General features: G+C 32.6%; 1 protein-coding gene across 6 annotated transcripts in view; it reads left to right on the top strand.

Moving 5' to 3' along the window:
- The window catches only part of UBR3 (ubiquitin protein ligase E3 component n-recognin 3 (putative)), a 187,984-nt gene that overhangs the window by 9,381 nt on the left and 157,331 nt on the right, over window positions 1–21,272 (top strand). The window lies entirely within an intron of this gene.

The raw sequence follows: 21,272 nt of genomic DNA, 5'->3' as shown, positions 1-21,272 counted from the left end.
ATACCATGATTAAGTGGGATTTAGTGGTTCAGTATCCACAAGTCAATTAATGTGATACATCACATAAACAAGATGAAAGATAATTATATATCAATACATGCAGAAAAAACATTTGACAAAATCCAGCATCCATTTATAATAAAAAAAACTCTCAGCAAAGTAGGAATAGAGGAATATACCTTAACATCATAAAGGCCATTGTGTCAAACTCATAGCTCACATCATACTCAATGGTGAAAAGCTAAAAACATTTTCCTTAAGGTCAGAAACAAGACAAGGATGTCTACTTTCACCAGTTTTATTCAGAATGGTATTGGAAGTCCTACCTACAGCAGTTAGACAAGAAAAACAAATTAAAGGTATCCAAATTGGAAAAGAAGCAGCAGAATGTTTATTATTTGCAGATGGCATGATACCATATATAGAAAACCCTAAATACTATACCAAAACATTAGCACTGATAAATTCATTGAAGTAGCAGGATACAAAATTAACATTCACAAATTGGTTGCATTTTTATACATCAGTAACAAACTATCAGAGAAATTAAGAAAACAATCATTTACAATTGCATCAAAAAGTAAAATACCGAGGAATAAATTTAACACATGGAGGTAAGAGACCTGTAGTTGGAAAACTAAAAGACATAGAGGAAAGAAATTGAAGGAATTACAAATAAAAAGGACATGTGCTCATGAATAGGAAGAATTAACATCTTTAAAATGTCCATATTACCCGATACAATGTACAGTTTCAGTGCAATCCCAATAAAAACACTAGTGGCATTTTTCACAAAACTAGGACAAATCCTAAAATTTATATGGAACCACAAAAGACCCCAAATATCCAAAGCAATCTTGAGAAAAAAGAACAAAGTTGGAGGTATCACTCTCCCTGATTTCAAACTATACTTCAAAACTGTAGTTATCAAAATGGTATGGTACTGGCTGGCGTGTGCGCGTGTGCAGACACACCCACCCACCCACCAATGGAACAGAATAGAGTCCAGAAATAAGCTCACACTTGTATGGTCAATTGATCTATGACAAAGAATACAAGACTATACAATGGGGGAAAGACTGTCTCTTTAAGAAATGGTGATGGGAAAACTGGACAGGTATGTGCAAAAAAAGGAAACTAGACAACTTTCTTACACAGTATACAAAAGTAAACCAAAAAATGGGTTAATGCCCTAAATGTAAGACCCGAAACCATAAAACTCCTAGAAAAAAATAGGAAACTCTTTGATATCACTCTTAGTAATATTTTTTTGGCTGTGTCTCCTCAGGCAAGGGAAGCAAAAGACATAAACATATGGGGCTACATCAAACTAAAGAGTTTTTGCACAGCGAAGGAAGCCATCAGCAAAATGAAAATACAGTCTGTTGAATGGGAGAAGATATTCAATGCAATCTCTATCGATGCAATCCCCACCAATGCAATCCCCACCAATGATACATCCGATAAGGGGTTAATGTCCAAAATTTATAAAAAACTTATACAATTTAACACTGAAACAATTTGATTAAAAAATGGTCAGAAGACCTGAATAGACATTTCTCCAAAGAGGAGAAACAGATGGCCAATGGATATATGAAACATCACTAATTATCAGAGAAATGTAAATTAAAAGCACAATGAGATATCACCTCATATCTGTCAGAATGACTGTCATCAATAAATCAACAAAGAAAAAGTGTTGGCCAGAACATGGAGAAAAGGGAACCCTCGTGCCCTGTTGGTTAGATTGTAAATTAGTGCAGCCACTATGGACAACAGTATGGAGTTTCCTCAAAAAATTAAAAATAGAACTAATTAAAAATATGACCCAGCAATCCCACTTCTGGGTATTTATCTGAAGAAACCTGAAATACTACTTCAAAGAGACTTGTGCATGCATATGTTCATCGCAGCATTATTTACAGTAGCCAAGATATGGAAGCAACCTGTGTCTATGGATAGATGAATGGATAAAGAAGATGTGGTACATATATATACAATAGACTATTACTCAACCATAAAAAAGAATGAAATTTTGCCATTTGCTGCACCATAGATAGATCTAAAGGGTATTATGCTAAGTGAGATAAGTTAGAGAAAGATAAATATATGATTTCACTGATACGGGGAATCTAAAAATATAAACAGAACAGAAACAAATTAATAGATACAGAGAACATTTTCATGGTTGCCAGATGGAAGGGGATTGGGGGGATAGGTGAAAAGTGGAAGTGACTAACATGTATACATTGAGAATTATAAAAATAGTCAAGAGGATGTAAAGTACAGCATAAGGAATGTAGTTAACATTGTAATAACTATATATGGTGTTAGATGGGTACTAGACTTACTGGGGTGATCACTTTGTAAGCTGTATAAATGTCTAGTTGTTATGATGTACACTTGAAACTAATATAATATTTTATGTCAACTGTAATAAAAAAAATTAAAAAAATGATTAAAAAACCCCAAACAAAAAACAGGAAAAAGAAAAAAGTGAAATTCAGGCATATGCTATAATATAGATGAATCTTGAAGACATTATGCTAAGTGAGAGAAGCCAGACACAGAAGAACAATATTGTTTGATTCTGTTTATATGAAGTACCTACAATAGTCTAAATTTATAGAGATGGAAAGTAGAATGATGGTTGCTAGGATCTGGGGGAAGGGGAGAATTGGAAGTTACTGTTTAATGGGTACAGAGTTTCAGTTTGGGAAGATTTTGAAAAAGGTTCTGAGACAGATGGTGGTGATTATTGCACAGCAATGAGAATGTACTTAATGCCACTGAATTGTATACTTAAAAATGGTTAAAGTGATAAATTTTATGTTATTTATATTTTATCACAAAGAACAACTATAGTACCGTTACCACACCTAAAATGGTCACACTTATTTCTTAATGTCTTCAAATATTCAATGTGTGTTCACATTTTCTCAGTTTCTCAGGATCGATTTCGAATTAGGATCCAAACAAAGTCTTCATATTTTATTTGGTTGTTATATCTTTTATCTTTTTTAATGTATAGTTCTCCATTTTTTCTTCTCTATGATTACCTGAAGTAACTCACATTTTGAGTTTTATGGATTGCATCTCTGTGTTTAACTTTTTTCCTCTGCCCATTTCCTGTAAACCAGTAGTGGATCTAGAGTCTTGATCAAATTTAGGTTCTATTTCTTTTTTTGGCAAGAAAACTTTATAACGGTACAGGAACCACAGAATGTCTTTTTGTCTCCTTTAATGTTAGGATTCATCAGTGGATTCAGGTGTGTCAGCCTGATCCATTTGTTATCAAGTTCCCTATCATGTTAGAGATTTTAGCAGCTGTTGATTTTCATTGTGCAGATCCATTATTTTATTAGTGGTTGCACAATGGTGATCTTCTATTGAATTATCCTTTCATATTTTAGTGCGAGTTCTCTCTAGCATACTCAGTTTCAAGGATCAGCTATACTCATATTTGTATCTCTAGATATGTTTTTCAGAGATCTTGTACTAAAGGGATGTGTACCCTGGTCAAACTTGAGAAATACTATATGCTGTGTCTTCTTGGCTATTTGCAATGCATAACATCTTTAAAAAATGCTATAGTAAAGAAATCTGTAACTTTAAATAACCTAAGTTTCATTGGTTAAATCCAGGGAACTATTATTTTTGAGTCATACTAATTTGAGAAATTTTGTCCCTTTGAATATCTTGCCATTACCTTAATATCAGCATTTCTAAAATTGAATTATATATCTCTCCAAAATAGTTGTTTGTAGATACTCCTTTTCTTTCTTCCTTTAGAAAAACATAGGTATCATTTTTTTTCCCCCATCAGAAATCCCAGCTAATGGTGGCTTAAACCTTGAAGACGTTTACTGTTTTGCGGCTCAGGACTAGTTCAGCAGCTTTTTAGTATCATTGGGCACCCAGGCTTTTTATGAACTTTTGTTCCATCACTTATAGTTTGTGTACTTTTGGTCTGTCTGTAATTTCTTTTGGGTAAATACCTTGGTGTGTAATGAGTGGATCATATGGCAGATGTACGTTTAACTTTTAAAAATTAAAATTAAATTATTGTGATTTTATATATATTTTTAACTTTGACATTTTAATTTTTTAAGTGTACAGTTGAATGACATTAAGAACTCAATGTTTACTTTTTTAAGAAGCTTTCAAAATGTTTTCCCACTAGAGTGTTTCGTTTTCTGTTTTCTGTGATTTCCTTTGGTTCATGGGTTATAGGAGTTTGGGGGAATTTTCAGATTATGTATTAGTAATTTCTAGTTTAATTCTGAGGTAAATAGAGAATATACTTATATGATATCAGTTCATTTAAAATTAAGGTTTCCTTTTTCTATTTTTTAAGGTTTTTTTTTCGTAGCCCAGAATATGGCCTGTCTTGGTGAATGTTCCATGTGCCCTTTAAAAATGTGTGTATTATTAGATTGTTGTGTATAGTGTTCTATAAATATCAGTTTGGTAGTGTTAAGGTGATATACATTGTTACTGATTTTCTTTGTACCTATTCTGTTTATTACTGAGAGAGGAGTGTTGACGTCTCCAAGAATAATTGTAACTGTCTCTTTCTCCTTGCAGTTAGTTGTCAGTTTTTGGTTCTTGGATTCTGAAATTCTTTTGTTAGCAGTACACTTAGGATTGTATGTCTTCTTGGTAAATTGACTTCTTTATCATTATATCATATCCTCTTTCCCTGGTAATGTTCCTTGTTCCAAAGTAGACTTTGTCTGGTATTAACATAGTCACACATGTTTCTTTTAATTAGTAGCAACATGGTATTTTTAAAAATCGTTTTTCTTTTAAACTCTTTGTAAGCAGGGTCGGGCCTGGTTAGTACTTGAATGGGAGACCACCTAGGAAGACCAGGTGCTGTAGGTGTAAAAAAAAATAAAATAAAATAAAAAAATAAAAATAAACTATTTGTGTCTTTTTATTTAAATCCCGTTTCTTGTACGCAGTTGATCTTGTTGGGCCTTGCTTTTTTCAATCCAATCTAATAATCTCTGACAATAATATTTAGACCATTTGTATTTGATATGATTATTGATATGGTTAGATTTAAGTCTATCATCTTGCTATTTGTTTCCTTTTTATCCTATCAATCCTTTCTTTGCTTTTCCCCTTTTCTGCCTTCTTTTATTTTTTATGTTTCCATTTTACCTCTTGTTGGTTTATTAGCTTGTTATCATCTTGTTATTTTACTGATTGTTTTATGGTTTACAGTATATGTCTTTAATTTATCACAGTATAGCATAGGAACTTGGTAATAGTTTGTTTATATTTTTTCTCTTCCAGCTTTTATCCTGTTGTACATTTTATTTTTACATAGATCATAGACTCCTGAACGCATTATTTTTTTTTACAGTCAATAATTTGTAAAAGAAATTTAAATAAAAAATTATACCTGTCTATTTACTATTTCTAGTTCTCTTTGCTACTATATGTCGATCCATACTTTCACCAGGTATCAGTTTCCTTCTGCCTGAATGACTTCATCACATATCTTGTAGTGCCGGTTTGATAGTGATGGATTCTTTCATTTTTTTGTATGTCTGAAAATGTCTTTTGCCTTTTTTTTTTTTTGCCTTTGTTTTTGAAAGATAATTTCACTAGGTATAGGATTCTAGTACTTTAAAGATATTGTTCCAGTATCTTCTTGCTTGCATTGTTTGCAGATAGAAATGTGCTGTCATCCTTTTCTTTGCTCCTTTATATCTAACCTAATCTGTTTTTTTTCCTGTGGCCGCTTTTCAGATTTTTTCTTTAACTCTGCTTTTGAGCAATTTGGTTATGATGTGCCTGAGTGTAATTTTTTTTTTTCATGTTTCTTGTGCTGGGGTATTTTGAGTTTCTTGATCCTATTGGTTTATAATTTTAACCAAGTTTGAAAAAAATTTGAACATTATTTCTTCATATATTTTTCTACCTTCCCCTAATTACATGCATATTAGGCTGTTTGAAGCATAGCTAAGTGATGTTTTTAAATTTTGAGAGGTCTTTTTATCTTTATCTTTTTAATTTTTTTTAGCTTCTATTTCTATATTTTCAGGTGCATTCATCTTTTCTTTTGTCCTGTTCAGTCTGTTCATCTAATCCATTCCATTTTTTATCTCAGATATTGTAGTTTAATCACTAGAAGTTCAACTTTTTTCTATCCTCCATATCTCAACTTTTGAACATACAGAATACCGTTATAACTTTAATGTTCTTTTCTGGTAATTCTAATATCTGTGTTAATTCTGGATTGCTTTCGATTGATTATTCTCCTTATTATAGATTTTTTTTTTCCTGCTTCTTTGTATTCTAGACATTGGATGCCTGATACTGTGAATTTTACCTTGTTGGATCCTTAATATTTTTTCTTTTTATGAATATTTTTGAACTTCGTTTTTATATAGAGTTATTTTTTTTGGAAATAGTTTGTTTCTTTCAAGTTCTGCTTTTATGATTGGTTAAGTGGGTGTGGAGAAGTGCCCTCAGTCTAGGGGTAATTATTTCCCACTACCAAGGAGAGCATCTAATCTCCCATGAATTATGAGATTTTCCAGTCTGGTTGCTGGGAACAGACATTATTCTTGGTGAATACTCAAGGGTACCCTGTGTAGATTTCTGGAATTATTTCTCTGTGGAATTCTTTTTGGAACTTTGTCTTATCAACTTTAGCTGTATTGATTTTCCTGCACTCTCAGTTTTGTCTCCTCAGCTCAGGAAGTTTGCCTGGCTCCATTCGATTCTTTTTCTTTCTGTTGTGGCCTTGAAACTCTCTCAAGGCAGTAAGCTGTGACACTTATAGGACTCATTTCATTTGCTTCTCACCTTCATTAACTGATATCCCATGTCTTGAAAACCATTGCTTTATATGTGTTACTTGTTTGTTGCTTGTCGTCGTTGTTGTTGTTATGGATGAGGGGTAAATCCATTGCCTATTACTCTATTTTGGGCTGAAGTGCAAACACACTGAAGTGTAAGGGTTTTAAAAACTCTTTATTTTGATATGTGTTTTATTTAATTCACTTTTATTAATAAAGTATATTTTTGGAGCAAAGAATAGTATCACTATAGTGTTTTTTCCCTTTAGAGTTAAGTAGTACTTTGATTATAACAGATTGAGGAAAAGTGTTAAAGCCCATCTTCCTTTTTAGAGAACAAGTATATTTTTAAATGAAATGTTTAACTCTTTTAATTAGTATTATTTGCTCTATTCTCATTGCTGTGTTACCTTGGTCATTCACCTAAATAGACTTTTTTCTGTATATGTGCTCCCAGAAAATCTGCTTTCTGCTCTAATTTTGGGAGAGTACTACCTACTTTTACAGAAGGGGGCTCACACCTTCTTAGAAGTCTACCCTCATCTGCTTTCATGGGTAGATTTTCCTGAAAACATGTAATGTCAGGTTTCTTAATTTTTAAGTTAGGTATCAGCCTGTTATTTATAAGGTTGATTAGATATTTGTAAGTTAGAATTTGTATGGCATATCTCTTTTCATCCTTTTAGTTTTAACTTAAATATATTTTTATGTGTTTGTTTAAAGTACTTTTCCTTAACTAGACTTATTGTGGTGATCATTTCACAGTACATACAAATATTGAATCATTATGTTGTACATTTAAAAGTAACAATGTTCTATGACATTTATATCTCAAAAAAAGTGCATTTTTTCTAGAGAGAATATATTTGGGTTTTACTTTTCTTCACTCCAACCTGACAGTCTCTGTTTTTTAATTGGTATGGTTAGACCATTCACATTTATTGCAAGTCTTGGTATGGTTTTATTAGCATCCACTATCTTAGTTTTCTGTTTTGCATTACATTTTTTACCCTTCCCCTGATAGCAATCTGTGAGGTAGATATTATTGTCCTCATTTTATGGAGAAGGAAGTTAAGGGTAAAGGTGAGTCTTACTTAATGAGTAGTAACTGGCATAGCTGGGGTCCAGAATCGGAGTCTGTTGATTAGATATTGTTTTGAAATGTGAACCACTCATTTGCTTACTGATTAATCACTTGCACTAAGACACACCTTTTTAGAGGTGCTCAAATTGCTTATAATTTGCCCTCTATAACTATTTTTTCCTGGTAGTTATTTTTGGGTGAGAGGGCAGTATGGTTTAATCTCTCTAGGCCTTAGGCTGCTTATTTGTAAATGTATACATAGATTTTTAATGCTAGAATACACCTTGGAGGTCATTTACTACCAACTCTTTATTTTGTAGTTGAGATATACCGTAGACCTTTGAAGCAGTGGTTGAGATCTCTGTATTTTAAATACTTTCTTCATAATCTAAGAGCACTGGCCTCTTGATTAATAGACCAATGGAATAATGGATTAATTTGATTAATAGATTAGGCAGACTTTTGCAATTTCTATCCTGTGGCTCTACATCCTTTGGATCCTTGTAGAAAATGGAGTTAGCAAGTTATAGCCCTGGAATTGCCGCTTGTTTTTGTAAATAAAGTTTTATTGGAACACACCCCATTCATTTACTTATATTGTTTTATGGCTGCTTTCACTCTAAAGAGGCAGAGCTAAAGTACTTATGACAGAGACTATATGCCTCTCAAAGCCTAAAATATTTACTATGTGGCTCAATAAGAAAAAAATTGTTGTCTCCTATAATACAGTTATGGTCTTTTGAATCTAAAAATGTGTATTCTTTCCCAGTGAATTAAAATTATTAGCAAACTTGTGAATAACTATTAAATAAATAATTTGAAATCTCATCCAAACTAAAATACTATGAAAAGATGTTAATTTTCAATAGACATATGCTTGGCTTTAATACTGTCTTTTTTTCTTATCATATACTAGTGTAGGCATAACTAACAATCACTTAAACATTTGAGTTCTAGTTTGAAAGATGGGAGGGAGGACTTACTTATGAATGTCTGAGAAAATGGTGCTGCCATTAGATAAAATAAGGAACCCAGGAGGAGGAACAGGTTAGGTGAACAGAGATCATAGACAACTGGGACAGGAGGCAATTTTTGAAGACTTTCCATTTTGTCTAGCAGTGATTCATTATTTATTATTGATCAGGGTTCATTATAAGCTATGGGCAGATTTTTTTTTTTTTTTGGTCAGGTAATTACAAAGATGTGCTGGTTCTGAAAATGTAAATAAATTTTCTTTTTCCATATGAATATACTTAGTTTCTTTGAAATCTGCATGAATTTATGCATGTTGTTCATGTGTTTATATATATGTGCATAGGAGGGAAAGAGGAAGAGAAAAAAAAAAAGAAACCTGTTAAATAATTCTGGTTGAAAGTTTCCCTGAGTACAACAGGTATTCCCTGCTATTAGAAAATAGAGTATTCCTATGAAATCTTTGTAAGCAGAAATGGCATAAAGTGTAGAAGGAATTACCATTAATTTATATGGAAAAAAGCATTCCCCGAACCAAAAAATTACCTACCAAATCATACCAAATAACACATAAAACCTAAAATAAAATTAACATATAGTAAAAGCAGGAATGATAAGTGTATAGCTTGTATAAAGTAGAAATAATATATGTACAGTATAGTTTCACTTACCAGAATCAGGAAGACAGTGAGCACACTGGAAGGCTGAGAGGTGGTGATAATGGTATGTTAGGCAGAGTTGTTGAAGGTTGAGCTGGTGGGATGTACAGGAGGCTGAGGTGTAGGTGAGAGAGGCAGAGGGTCATCTGTTAACATCTCATCGTTGTCTAAATCTATCAGGGTGGGCAGGTCACTAATGTCTACACCTTCAATGTCTGCCTGTCTCAATATTGAAGGTTGAGGTTCAGAGTTAGTCATCTGCTGTGGCTGATGTGGAAGGCTTGATATATGACAACATGTTTAACTGCTTTTGCCTCACCACATTTTCTTATCGTACAATTCTTTGTAGGCACTCAAAACGCCCTGCAAGCCTGTCCTAAACCTACATGCCCTTTCAAAATTAAAGTCATACTTTTCTGCAATCATTGCAGTATTGTCAATCATAGTGAAAATCTAATGCAAGTGCTATGTATTTAGTTCCTGGACGACTTCACTTTGGGGCCATTTGCTGTTGTATAAGGTTTCAGTTCATATCCTTTACTCTTGCAATTGCATGAGCTCTTCATCTGTAAATTGTTGGTCATGTGACACTAAAACCTCTTCAACATTATCTTCATCAGCTTCCACAAACCCAGCCTCCTTAGTCAAAATCACTGTTACGACATTTATTGTTGTTGGTTTGAAGCCTTTAAGTTGTTCACTACTTTGTGACATGGTTTCCTCCAAACACAATTTCTCATTGAGTCTGTTAGCCTGTTGAGAACATCTCCAAGGTTGGTGATTGCCAATTTTAGATTGTACTCTTTCCAGATCTGTTGTAAAGATGCTTTTGAGTTACCTTTTCTGTCAATGGCACTTACGATAAAATTTATCATATTTTGCATATAGTGAACCTTAATTGTACCTATTAGGCCTTGGTTACATGGTTACATGGTTGCAGCAACTGACATCATATTCAGCAGTAAGAAAACAACACAAATGTTACCACCATACTTGGTAATGCTAGGTGGATGAGAAGCACAATTACTGACAATCAGAAGATACTTGTTATTGAGATTAGTTTCTGTACAGTATTTTTCAACAAAAGGACTGATGTATCCACTCATGTACTCAGAAGAAAATAACTTGGCTATTCCAGCTGCTTAGATGTGAATGAAACACAATAGAAAGTATATTTTTATCAACACCTTTAAGTGCCTTGCGTTTTTCTGAATGATATACCAGTGGAGGCCTAAGGACAGACAGCATCACTAGTGGTGTTGATAGGCGTTAAAATAAATCTGTCTTGTGCCTTGTGTTCCCTAGCCTGGTTTTCTTCTATCAAAATAAATGTATTGCTTGGCATTTTTTTCCAATAAATTGCGCTTTTGTCACAGTAAACACTTGCTTATACAAATAACCACCTTCTATAATTATTTTCTTCAGTTCTCCTGAGAACTTTACAACAGCTCAGGTATCAGCCGAAGCGCTCTCTCCAGTAACTTTTAAGCTATGAAGCTGCCTTCTGCTTGAAAACTTGTGAAACCACCCATGACTACCTTTATATTTTTTAGCAACACTTTGATCAATGTCATTCATTGCTTTCTGTTTCAACTTATTAAAAAGACAGATTCTCCTTAAGTATAAGATAACAGGACACCACACTTAGTACAGCCATCAGTCCACTCAAGCAATAGACTTTTTGTTTTATCTATTACTAGATACTGAATAAAAGAGACCACTTTGCTACTAGCAGAACCAATAGTAACTTCAGCAGCTTTCAAGATTCTTTCTCTCTGTGTGTAAATAGGATATAGTAGATGCAGACAAGATTAGCGCATGTATAGTGTCTTTGTTTTGTTCACTTTGATTGAAATGGTTATGATCAGTTTTACGCTAAGTGTAATGGTTAATTATGATCAGTTTTACGCTAAGTGTAATGGTTAATTATGATCAGTTTTACGCTAAGTGTAATGGTTAATTATGATCAGTTTTACGCTATGGCCTGTTAGGAACCAGGCTGCATAGCAGAAGGTGAGCAGTGGGTGAACGCAAGTGAAGCTTCATCTGTATTTGCAGCCGCTTCCTAGCACCAGCATCACTGCCTCAGCTCTACTTTAGAATATCAGGCCTTAGAATATTATATACTTGTGGGTGCCAAAAAGGTTGGGGACCGCTGCCTTAGGACTTAACTTGCTAATGGATGCACAAAATAAACTGAGATAAAACACAGGTGCTTATGGACACGGTTCAAAGTTATGTTGTCTTGATGTTGAGATGCTCAGTGTAGTTCCTGGGAAAGGAGCTTGGTGGTGCCACTTTCACTGCTTGGAGTGTGTGCTGCGTCTATAAGAGCTCGCTGCAAAACAAATGCTGAACACTATTTTTGCTTTTTGCCTTTTTTCGTAAAAGCAGAAATTCTCTTTGGATTTCTTTTGATTAATGAAAACAGGTACTAATATATATTTTCCATAAAAGCCAAGTGGCATAAAGTGAAGTTTTAAAAAGTGGAGATAGTTATATATTGTTTATTTTTTAGACAATAGAAATAAAATGTAGGTGTTCTTTATCTCTGAAAGTATTAATATTGTCATAGTTTTGGTAATTATATTTATCATGGCTTACTCGATTACCATCTTTTAATTAAGTACTCTGAAAGAAAAGAGGTTTGGGCTTTTATAAACCTGAAATTAACACTGGCGATTAGGGTTAAACCCTCTCATTGAGAAAAAGGGAAGTGCTACCATCCCTTAAGTTTATTTGTGGAAATGTTGAGTAGGGGTTTTAACTCAGATTCCGAGTTTTTATATTACTAAATCTTAAGTGTTTTTTATGTTACCAAATTTACATACATAGGAAAGCATGTATAAAATATATGCAGATTAAAGAATTTTAGTTAAATATGCACCACTAAGAAATAATTAAATATTGATAAATATTTGATATTACTTTAATATAAAATGAATTTAAGCTATTATAAAATCTCAAGATAGTGAAGGTTTTTTTTTTAAAAGACTAAAAAGAGCTATGGAGAGTATTAAGTGATTATGCAGTGAGATTAGAAAGAGGTTAGAGAGAGTCAGCCTTAATGCTGGTATTAAAATACTATATATAATAGATTCTTAAACTAAGATACTTTTTCATTGTCATTTAATTAAAAGTACCATGGAGCCTAGATTCACCCCCCCCAGCTTTATTGAGGTACAGTTTACAAAACTATATAAATTTAAAGTGCATAATATGATTTGACATATATATGTATACCACAATAAGGTTAATTAACATATCTACCACCTCCCATGGTTACTTTTTTTTTTTTTTTTTGGTGGTCATCTTATAACTGAAGTTTGTACCTGGGACCAATAACTCCTCATTCCCCTCCCTCCCAGCCCCAGACAACCACCATTCTACTGTCTCTTTCTATGAATTTAACATTTTTCAGATTTTCACATATGAGATAATAACAATATTTGTCTTTCTCTGTCTGACTTATTTCCCTTAGCATAATGCCAAGTTCATTCTTGTCACAAATAGTAGGATTTCCTTCTTTTATGGCTGAATGATTTTCATACACACACAGAGTTGACCCTTGAACTACATGGATTTGAACTGCATGGGCCCACATAGTTGGGAATTTTTTTCAATAAATACTGTAAATGTATTTTTTCTTTCTATGATATTTTGAACATTATTGTAAGAATACAGCATATAATACATATATAAAATGTATTAATTGATTATTTATGTTATTGGTAAGGCTTCCAAACAATAGTAGGCTATTAGTAGTTAAGTTTTTGGGGAGTTAAAGTTACATGCAGTTTTGAATGTGTCCCTAACCCCCTGTTGTTCAAGGGGCAGCTGTATATATGTGTGTGTGTATGTATATAACATATATACATGTGTATCATATATACCACATTTTCTTGATTCATTTATTTGTCAACTGATCAAACAACTTGGTTTTTTCCATGTCTTGGTTATTGTGATAATGCTATGAGGAACATGGGGGTGCAGATATTTCTTTGAGATAGTGATTAAATTTCCTTCAGATATATACTCAGAAGTGGGATTACTGGACCATGTGCTATTTCTAGTTTTAATTTTTTTGAGGATCCTCCATACTATTTTGCCTAATGCTGTACTTATATTCCCACCAATGGTGAACAAGAGTTCTCTTCTCCACATTTGTGTCAACATTTGTTATTTCTTTGCTTTTTTTGACAAAAGCCATTTTAACAGATGTAAGGTGATACCTCATTGTGGTTTTGATTTACATTTACCTGATGATTAGTGATCTTGAGCACTCTTTCATATACTTGTTGGTCATTTGATGATTAGTGATCTTGAGCACTCTTTCATATACTTGTTGTCTTTGGAAAAATTTCTATTCAGATCCTCTGCTCATTTTAAAATCAGATTATTTGCTTTTTTGCTGTCGATATGATTTATTTATTTTGAATATTAACCCCTTACCAAATAAATGTTTTGCTGATATTTTCTCCCATTCCTTAGACTGCCTTTTCATTTCATTGATTCCTTTGCTGTGCAGAAACTTTTCAGTTTGATGTAGTCCCATCTGTTTATTTTTGTTTGTGTTGCTTGTATTTTTCATGTCATATCCAAAAAAATAATTGCCAAGGCCAATATCAAGGAGCTTTTACCCCAGTTTTATTTTTCTAGGACTTTTGTGGTTTCGGGTCTTATATTTAAGTAATCCATTTTGAGTTAACTTTGTGAGTGATGTAAGAAAGGAATCCAATTTCATTCCTTTGTATGTGAATATCTAGGTTTCCCAGCACCAGTTATTGAAGAGATTGTCTTTTCTCCATTGTGTAGTCTTGGCTTTCTTGTTGAATATTAGTTGACAGTATATGCATGAGCTTATTTCCAGGGTTTCTATTCTGTGTCATTGGCTTACATGTCTGTGTTTTACTAAAACAACTTTGTTTTAATTACTATACCTTTATGACGTAGTTTGAAACCAGAAAGTGTGATGCCTCTAACTTTGTTGTTCTTAAGATTTCTTTGGCTATTTGTGGTTTTTGTGGTTTCATACGAATTTTCAGATTGTTTTTTTCTATTTCTATAAAAAATGCTATTGAAATTTTGATAGAAATTGCATTGAATCCACAGGTTACTTTGGATAGTGTGGAGATTTTAACAATATTAGTTCTTCTCCTCCATGAACATGGATGTCTTTTCATTTATTTGTCTTCTTTCATCAGTGTTTTACAGCTTTCAGTGCATAGGTCTTTCAACATCTTTGTTAAATTTATTTTTATATTATTGTTTTTGACGCTATTGTATGTGGGATTTTTTTCTTAATTTCTCTTTCAGGCAGTTTATTTTTACTATATAAACATGGAATTGAATTTTATATGTTGATTTTGTATCCTGCAACTAGTAATATTAGTTTCTAACAGTTTTTTGGTGCAGACTTTAAGGTTTTCTATATATAATATCATGCCATCTTGTAAACAGAGATAATTTAACTTTTTCTTTTCTCATTTGGATGCCTTTTATTTCTTTTGTTTGTTTGTTTGTTTTCGCTTGATTACTCTGGCTAAGATTTCCAGTGCTATGGTGAATAGAAATGATAAGAGTGGGTACCCTTGTCTTGTTCTTAATCTTAGAGGAGGAACTTTTAGCTTTTCACCGTTGAGTATGATGTTAGCTGTGGGCTTGACATAGATAGCCGTTATTATGTTGAGGTACATTCCCTCTGTATCCAGTTGGTGAGAGGTTTTGTTTTTGTTTTTGTTTTTGTTTTTTTTTAACCGTAACTGGGTATTGAATTTTGTTAAATGCTCTTTCTATATCTGTTGAAATTATCTTATGAGTTCTTATTTATTTATTTAATTAAAGAAATGATTTAAATTTTTGTTTTCTCCCGTCTACCTTTCATATGGATTCTACCCTTCATTTTGTTAATCTGGTGTCACATTGATAGATTTCCATATGTTGAGCCATCCTTGCATCCTAGGGATAAATCCTACATGGTCATGGTCTATGTTCTTTTAATATGCTCTTGAATTTGGTTTGCTAACATTGCTTTTTGAGAAATTTTGCATCAATATTCATCAGGGATATTGGCCTGTTGTTTTCTTTTCTTGTAGTGTTCTTATATGGCTTTGGTATCAAGGTAATGCAGTGTTTCCTCCTCTTCAGTATTTTGGAAGAGTTTGGGAAGGATTGGTGTTAATTCTTCTTTAAATGTTTGATGAAATTTACCAGTGAGGTCATCTGGTCCTAGGCTTTTCTTGTTGAGAGATTTTTGATTACGGATTCAATCTTTTTAACTTTTTATTGGTCTTTTCAGATTTTCTATTTTTTTTACTCGTTTAGTATTCTTAGATGGTTTGTTTTGAGGAATTTATCCATTTCATCTAGGTTGTCCAGTTTGTTGGTATATAATAGTTCATAGTTGTCTCTTATGATCCTTTGTATTTCTGTGGTATCAGTTGTAATATCTTCTCTTTAATTTATAACTATTAATTAGAATAATTTTTTCTCATTTAGTTTAACTAAAGACTTATATTTAAAAAAAACTTAGTTTTATTGATCTTTTCTATTGTTTTTTTTCATTCTCTGTTTTCTATTTTCATTCTACTGCTAACTTGGGCTTATATTTTACTTTTTCTGGTTCTTTACTGTCATATTTGGTTGTTTATTTGAGGTCTTTCTTTTTTCTTAATGTAGGCATTTATGAATGCTATAAATTTTCCTTTTAGAACGGTCTTTTGGATTTGGTTTGTATTGTTTCCATTTTTATTTTAAGATATTTAAAATTTTTCCTTTTGATTTCTTCTTTGACCCTTTGGTTCAGGAATGTGTCAATTTCCATAAATTTGTGAGTATCCCAGTTTTCCTCTTTTTTAATTTCTAGTTTAATACCTTTGTGTTCAGAAAGGATACTTGATAAAATTTCAGTCTTATTGACATTTTTAAGATTAGTTTTGTGACCTTACATATGATTTTTCTTGGAGAATGTCCTGTTTCATTCTTGAGTAGAATGTGTATTCTGCTGCTTATGAATGGAATGTTCTGCATATATTTTTTAGGTTCATTTGATCTGTAGTGTCCTGCTGTTTCCTTATTAATATCCTGTCTGGATGTCATTGTTGAGAGTGGACTATTGTAGTCCCCTTCTATTGTCGTATAATTTTTATTTCTTCTTCTAGTTGTGTTAGTATTTGTTTTATATATTTAGGCGCTCTCATGTTGGGTGCATAAAAATTCACAATTGTTGTATCTTCTTGATGACCCTTTTATTGTAATATTCTTCTTTGTCTCTTGTGACCATTTTTTTCCATCCCTTCACTTTCAGCCTGTGTGTGTCATAAAGCTAAATTGAGTCTCTTGGAGGCAGCATGTCATTGGATCTTAGTACTTTTTTTATCCATTCAGCCTTTCTGTGTCTTACAGTTGGATAATTGAATCCATTTACATTTAAAGTATTTATTCATAGGTAAGGACTTACATTGCCATTTTACATTGCATGTTGTTTTCTGTTTTGTAGTTCCCTTTTTCCTTTCTTCTTGCTGTCTTTTTTTGTCATTTGATGACTTTTTGTGGTAACATGCTTTTGATTTGTTGCTCTTAATTTTTTTGTGTATCTACTACATATTTTTCTATTATGGTTACCACAAGACTTACATAAAATATAAGTCTTTCTTAAAGATGATAACCTAAAACTCTGTAGATTTACTCCCTCCCCTCACTTTTTAGGTTATTGGTGTTACATTTTCTATCTTTTTACATTATATATTTGTTAACAAATTATTATAGTTGTAGTTATTTTTAACATAAGCATTTTTAACTTTTATATGAGAGTTGAAAGAGATTTACATACCATATTTGCAATAATATAGAATCTGAGTTTTACTATCTATATATTTACTGGTGATTTTTATATACTCCCGTTTTCACAATGTTAATTAGCATTCTTTCATTTCAGCTTTAAGAATTCCCTGTAGCATCTCTTATAAGTCATGCCTAGTGGTGATGAACTCCCTTAGCTTTTTTTGTTTGGGAAAGTCTTTATGTCTCCTTCATTTCTGAAGAGTGACTTTGCAGGGCATTTCTTATATTCTTGGTTGGCAGTTTTTTTTTCTGTCAATATCTTGAATGTATCATCCCACTCCTGTCTTGTGAGATTTCTGCTGAGAGATTCGCTTATAGATTTATGAAGGCTCTCTTATTTGATGATTTGCTTTTCTCTTGCTGTTTTCAGATTTCTTTTTGTCTTTGACTTTTGACATCTTAATTATAATATATCTCAGTGTAACTCTTTTTGGGTTCAACCTATTTAGGGAATTTAGGGCCGTATGAACCAGATATTCATTTCTTTCCCCAAATTCGGGAAGTTTCCAGCCATTTTTTTTTAAAAATAGACTTTTAGTTTTTCTCTCTCTTCTCCCTTTGTGATTTCCATAATCTTACATTGTTTTTTTTTAAATGGTGCCCCATAAGTCTCGTAGGCTGTCTTTATCTTTCTCATTCTTTTTCTTATAGTACAGTTATGATGGCAGTTAATTTTTTCAGATATTGTCTGAACATTTAATCCTTAGTTTTGAAAGATATATTTTTTCTGTGTGAGGAGTTCTAGATTCATAAGTTGTTTTTTTCTAGCACTTGGAAGAAAATATGTCTCTCCATAGTGTTCTGGCTTGCATAGTTTCTGATGAAAAGTCTGCTATCATTTATATCTTTGTTGCATTGTATGTAATGGCTCATTTTTTCTGGTTGGTTTGAAGATTTTTTTGTTATCACTGATTTTCAACAAATAGATTATGATGTGTCTTGGTATGCCTTTAAAAAAGTTTATTCTGCTTGGAGTTTGATTTTATGGTTTTTTAACAGATTTGGACCTGTGATTTTATGGTTTTTTAACAGATTTGGAAAAATTTCAGCCATTCTTCACATATTTTTTTGTTTCCCTTCTTCTGCTTTGTGGGATTCCAGTGCAATGCAAGACTTCCTGTTATCCCACACCTCACTGAGGCTCTGTTCATTTTCTCAGACTCTGTGCTTTATTTTATATAGGTTCTTATTGCTATGCCAGTAAATTAACTGATATTTTCTTTCTAATTTCTAATCTGTTGATCTCATTGGTGTATTTTTTGTTTCTGAGAGTGTATTTTTCATCTGTAGATATTTGATGTGGGTTTTATTTATCTGTTATTGTGGTGTAAGTTGTGAGGAGATTCCCCCTGCCCCAAATCTTGGCTGGTTACTCAGTTATCTCAAGAGCATTTCTCTGATTGAACCATATTTTCCTCATAGATTTGAAATCTGCCTTTGTCATAAATTAAATTTCACATTTATTTGATTCTGTTTCTGGACCCACAGTTGTTTGTCTATGGATATGTTTTATCATGTGCCATTATCATATTGTTCAATTTATAATTTATTTACTTAATAATTTAACATATTTACTTCTCTAATTTTACTTTCAAGTCTTCTGATCTTATATGCAGACTGTAATTGAATTTAGAACTTTTAGTTTTCATAAATTTTTTGCTTTTGGTTTCCTGGTACTTTAGGCCCAACAAATAATATTAAACCTGTGTAGATGGAATTTAAAATGTTTCCTTTTATTTCTCAACTATTTATGTAATTTAACAATTTTAGAGGTGAGATGAATCTATACCTTAATTAAGCTATACGTATTAGAGATGTAGAAATGTCTATCTAGAGAAATGGTACAAGAACACATACTGGTGAATTTAGAATTGAATTCCTGACCTGAATCCTCCTTTCTTTACTGTATAGTTTATTTAATTGTATTTATCATTAATGTCTATCTCTAATCTCTAGAATGTAAGATCCCTAATGGATGGATACAGTTTTGATTATTTTAATTTTAAAACAAGTTTTAATATCTGATAAAGTTACTTTATCCTCATTATTCTTATTTTTCAGAATTTTTTTTAGCTATTCTTACTTTTCCCTAGGAACTTTAGAATGAGCTTGTTTATTCCTTATTAATATTTTTACTGAGTTCATAGTAAATATATAGATTAATTTAGATAGATAACGTATATCTTTATGGTATGCCTTTTGTGATCTTCAGTTTTTTTTTTTTTTAACAATTTTTATCAGTTAATTTTGTCCTTTAGTGTTTCTGAGAGTTCCCCTTTTGTAAAATGAAGACAACAGATTATTTTAGGGGCTTTTAGTCTGGAGCAACATTCCAGAGATCTCTGTGAATTACCTTACATTATATGCAAAATAATGTATTTGTTATTTGTGCTAAATTGGAAATGAGATGCGCATGCCAAAGGCTAATTTTTAGGGAAGCTTATCTCAGATGTTTTTTACATTTTTGAAGCATGTGGCTGAGTTATTTTAGTTGGCCTCTCCTTGTCCTCCTTTCTCCTTTCCAAGTCTCGGTAATTTCCAAATGGACCTCTGGAATCCTCTTTTCTTTCTCTCCTCTCCTACTTCATTTCCTTCCCTTCCCTTCTCTTAGAGTCTGGGAATTCTGCTTTTAGTCATTTAAGTTTTGTTTGTGACACTTCACCGAGCTGCATACTTATCTTTTGGGCAATTTTCTGTCCGTCATACTTCAATAAATTTTTTTAAAAACCTGAAGTAAAATAAAATTTTGAGAGGTTATTTTATCAACTGTTTATGTAGTTCTATTTGACCATTCTATTATTGCCATAACATTGTGCTCCATTACAGAATATTTAACCTTCTTAATCATTAAAAACCATTGGGTTCCTTGGAGAAAGTATCTGTGACCTGCGAACTGCTGAACACATTACTTCCTACCTCTCTCTCTCTCTTTCTTTTTTTTTTTTTTTTGAGCCATTACTGTTGTCTGGAAAGCTCTCCTGCTGTTCACTTGGGGAGAAATCTTTAGTACCTGTTTATATGCAGTTGCATTTGCCAGGTCTCTTGATAATATGCAGTTGCATTTGCCAGGTCTCTTGATAATATGCTCTACATATAGAGCTTCACATGTCTAGTCTAGCTCCTTCATGTCATATGACGTGTATCCTAAATATCACCTCTTAAGGAAGGCCTTCCCTGACAAACTCAATTTGAAGGAGCCTAATGGATACATTCTATAAATTATGCTGTCAAATTATTTTCATAGAGCTTATTACTCATATTTATTTTTTTTGTTTCTCTGTCTGCTACTGCCCCATTCCCCCACAATAGAAAGTTAGCTCCATGAGAACAAAGCCCCTGTATTCTTTAGGTCTAAGTGCCAGGCATGTAGTGTTTCTTCAAAGCATATTTGAAAAACTGAGGTTATTAAGTGAGTTCCCAGTTATTCTTGAATTGGACACCTTTGAAATCATTTTTGGTGTTCTTCTATTAGAGTAAGTCTTTGTTTCATCAAGCCTTTATTGAACATTTGCTATGTAAGATGCTTTAGTTCCCACACTATGGTTGGTTTAAAATACAAAAACTAATTTTGTTTGTTAATCTTATTGTATGTTACATTCACATTGGACAGTCCTATGTTATTTAAACTAGCTCACAGAGCTTGGTTCTTCAGTCTTGTGGCTATTAATTTGTTCAATCCACAGCCATCTGAAACATTCCTGTAACCCCAGTTCCTAGGTTGCTTGGACCCTTTTAGCTGTCCCTTGGGCTTAGTTCCAGGTTGAAATTTTACTCCTTGAAGCCACTTGACACTGTTCAAATTGTTCTTTACTCTCTGCCCAGTAGCTCTTTTGAATTAGTTTCTGTCTTGCACAGAGTGTCTAAGAGAGCTTTCTTGTGCCCTCCTTTATCTACTCC

The sequence above is a fragment of the Pteropus vampyrus genome, unplaced genomic scaffold (assembly GCF_000151845.1).
Source record: "Pteropus vampyrus isolate Shadow unplaced genomic scaffold, Pvam_2.0 Scaffold2, whole genome shotgun sequence".
Classification (NCBI taxonomy): domain Eukaryota; kingdom Metazoa; phylum Chordata; class Mammalia; order Chiroptera; family Pteropodidae; genus Pteropus; species Pteropus vampyrus.
This window is presented reverse-complemented; position numbering and strand designations above follow the sequence as displayed.